The following is a 3,429-nucleotide window of genomic DNA, read 5'->3' as shown; positions in this document are numbered from 1 at the left end:
TTGGCAGGTTGGTCGGTGTGGGCAGGTTGGTCGGTGTGGGCAGGTTGGTCGGTGTGGGCAGGTTGGTCGGTGTGGGCAGATTTGGTCAGTGTGGGCAGGTTGGTCGGTGTGGGCAGGTTTGGTCGGTGTGGGCAGGTTGGTCGGTGTGGGCAGGTTGGTCAGTGTGGGCAGGTTGGTCGGTGTGGGCAGGTTGGTCGGTGTGGGCAGGTTGGTCGGTGTGGGCAGGTTGGTCGGTGTGGGCAGGTTGGTCGGTGTGGGCAGGTTGGTCGGTGTGGGCAGGTTGGTCAATGTTGGCAGGTTGGTCAATGTTGGCAGGTTGGTCAATGTTGGCAGGTTGGTCGGTGTGGGCAGGTTGGTCGGTGTGGGCAGGTTGGTCGGTGTGGGCAGGTTGGTCGGTGTGGGCAGGTTGGTCGGTGTGGGCAGGTTTGGTCAGTGTGGGCAGGTTGGTCGGTGTGGGCAGGTTGGTCGGTGTGGGCAGGTTGGTCGGTGTGGGCAGGTTGGTCAATGTTGGCAGGTTGGTCAATGTTGGCAGGTTGGTCGGTGTGGGCAGGTTGGTCGGTGTGGGCAGGTTGGTCGGTGTGGGCAGGTTGGTCGGTGTGGGCAGGTTGGTTGGTGTGTGCAGGTTGGTCGGTGTGGGCAGGTTGGTCAATGTTGGCAGGTTGGTCAATGTTGGCAGGTTGGTCGGTGTGGGCAGGTTGGTCGGTGTGGGCAGGTTGGTCGGCGTGGGCAGGTTGGTCGGTGTGGGCAGGTTGGTCGGTGTGGGCAGGTTGGTCGGTGTGGGCAGGTTGGTCAATGTTGGCAGGTTGGTCAATGTTGGCAGGTTGGTCGGTGTGGGCAGGTTGGTCGGTGTGGGCAGGTTGGTCGGTGTGGGCAGGTTGGTCGGTGTGGGCAGGTTGGTTGGTGTGCGCAGGTTGGTCGGTGTGGGCAGGTTGGTCAATGTTGGCAGGTTGGTCAATGTTGGCAGGTTGGTCGGTGTGGGCAGGTTGGTTGGTGTGGGCAGGTTGGTCGGTGTGGGCAGGTTGGTCGGTGTGGGCAGGTTGGGTGGGTGTGGACAGGTGGGCACGTTGGCAGCCGCCATTGGTGGAGCGGGAGCACGTGGCCGCTGGCTGGGTGAGGTCACGTGGGGCGCGGGGCGGTGACGTCACCCTTTGTCCCGTATTTGGGAGTGAGGAAGTTGGCAACCCTAGCTGCACCACTCTATGACACTATCTAAATCATTGATAAGTAGCGTTGATATCTGAAACACTAGCACTGATTGCTGTGGTACCCACCAGTTCCAAGCTGGCACTCCAAGAAGGCCAAGCTCCAGTGAAGGGTCTCGACCCGAAACATCACCCATTCCTTCTCTCCTGAGATGCTGCCTGACCTGCTGAGTTACTCCAGCATTTTGTGAACAAGCTCCAGTGAGTTTGTCACCCAATTCTCAACCTTTGTTAACATTATAACTCTATTCCAGGCAGAGGAGGTTTGCACACGAACCTCCCGTGTAGAAGTGTGTGTATCAAAGGCCCCTGAAAATTAAGATTTCCTTTTCCTTTTATCCAGTTTTCTTTTGAAGTCCCGACTTCAAAGTACCGCAGGGCGCAGCGGTAGAGTTGCTGCCTCACAGCGCCGGAGACCCGGGTTCGATCCCGACTACGGGCGCTGTCTGTACGGAGTTTGTACGTTCTCCCCGTGACCTGCGTGGGTTTTCTCCGAGATCTTCCGTTTCCTCCCGCACCCCCCAAAGATGGACAGGTTTATAGGTTAATTGGCTGGGTATAAATGTAAAAATTGTCCCTTGTGGGTATAGGATAGTGTTAGTGTGCGGGGATCGCTGGTCGGCGCGGACACGGTGGGCCGAAGGGCCTGTTTCCACGCTGTATCTCTGAACTAAATTAAACTAAACTAATGAACAATATAGCACAGGTACAGGCCCTTCGGCCCACAATGTCTGTGCCAACCTTGATGCCAACCTAATCTTGGTTGCCTGTCACCCCCTATTCCCCACTTGTACAAGTGTCTGTCTGGGTGTCTCTTAAACGTATCTCTAGTAAATGCTTCTGCACTGACAGCACGTTCTAGACACAGGATGGGCGACACGGTGGTTGCAGCGGTAGAGTTGCTGCCTCACAGCGCCAGAGACCCGGGTTCGATCCCGACTACGGGCGCCGTCTGTACGGAGTTTGCACGTCCTCCCCGTGACCTGCGTGGGTTTTCTCCGGGTGCTCCGGTTTCCTCCCACGCCCCAAAGACTTGCGGGTTTGCAGGGGTGAGTCGGCCCTCTGAAAAAACTGCCCTTGGCGCTTAGGGAGTGAATGAGGAAGTAGAACTGGTGTGAATGGTTGGCACGGATTCGGTGGGCCGAAGGGCCTGTTTCCACACTGCATTTTTCAACCAATTTTCGCGAAAATTGGTTGAAAAATGCAGTGTGGAAACAGGCCCTTCGGCCCACCGAGTCCGTGCAGACCAATCCCGTCTAATTCTGGGGACGGATGGAGTGGGGGATGGAGTGGGGGGGAGGGAGGGGGAGGGGAGGAGGGATGGGGAGTGAGGGAGGGGGTTGAGGGGGATGGAGTGGGGGGGAGGAGGGATGGGGAGTGAGGGGGGGAGGGGATGGAGTGGGGGAGGGGCAGGGGAAGAGGGAGGGGAGGGGAGGAGGGATGGGGAGTGAGGGAGGGGGTTGAGGGGGATGGAGTGGGGGGGAGGGAGGGGGAGGGGAGGAGGGATGGGGAGTGAGGGGGTTGAAGGGGATGGAGTGGGGGGAGGGGAAGGGGGGAGAGGGGGAGGGAGGTAGCAGGGGAGGAAAAGAGGGGGGAGGGAGGAGGGATGGGGAGTGAGGGAGGGGGTTGAGGGGGATGGAGTGGGGGGAGGGGAAGGGGGTTGAGGGGGATGGAGTGAGGGGGAGGGGGAGGGGGGGGGCGGGGTATGGGGGAGGGGAGGGGAGAGGGGCAGGGGAGGGGCGGGGGAGTGAGGGATGGGGTTGAGGGGGATGGAGTGGGGGGGAGGGGAGGGGGGAGGGGAGGGGAGGAGGGATGGGGAGTGAGGGAGGGGGTTGAGGGGGATGGAGTGAGGGGGAGGGGGAGGGGGGTGGGGGAGGGGAGGGGAGGGGAGAGGGGGAGGGGCAGGGGAGGGGCGGGGAGTGAGGGATGGGGTTGAGGGGGATGGAGTGGGGGGGAGGGAGGGGGAGGGGAGGAGGGATGGGGAGTGAGGGGTTGAAGGGGATGGAGTGGGGGGGAGGGGAAGGGGGGAGAGGGCGAGGGAGGGGGAAGAGCAGGGAGGAGGGAGGGGGAAAGGAGGAGGGGGGGGAGTGAGATGGAGTGGGGAAGAGCAGGGGAGGAGGGAGGGGGAAAGGAGGAGGGGGGGGAGTGAGATGGAGTGGGGAGAGGGGAGGGGAGGGAGGAGAGGGTACTGAACCAATGCAGGAGAGGTTTGGGCCCAACGGGTCCA

The sequence above is a fragment of the Rhinoraja longicauda genome, chromosome 41, assembly GCF_053455715.1.
Source record: "Rhinoraja longicauda isolate Sanriku21f chromosome 41, sRhiLon1.1, whole genome shotgun sequence".
NCBI lineage: Eukaryota > Metazoa > Chordata > Chondrichthyes > Rajiformes > Arhynchobatidae > Rhinoraja > Rhinoraja longicauda.
The sequence above is the reverse complement of the archived record's forward strand: the minus strand, read 5'-3'. Positions refer to the sequence as shown.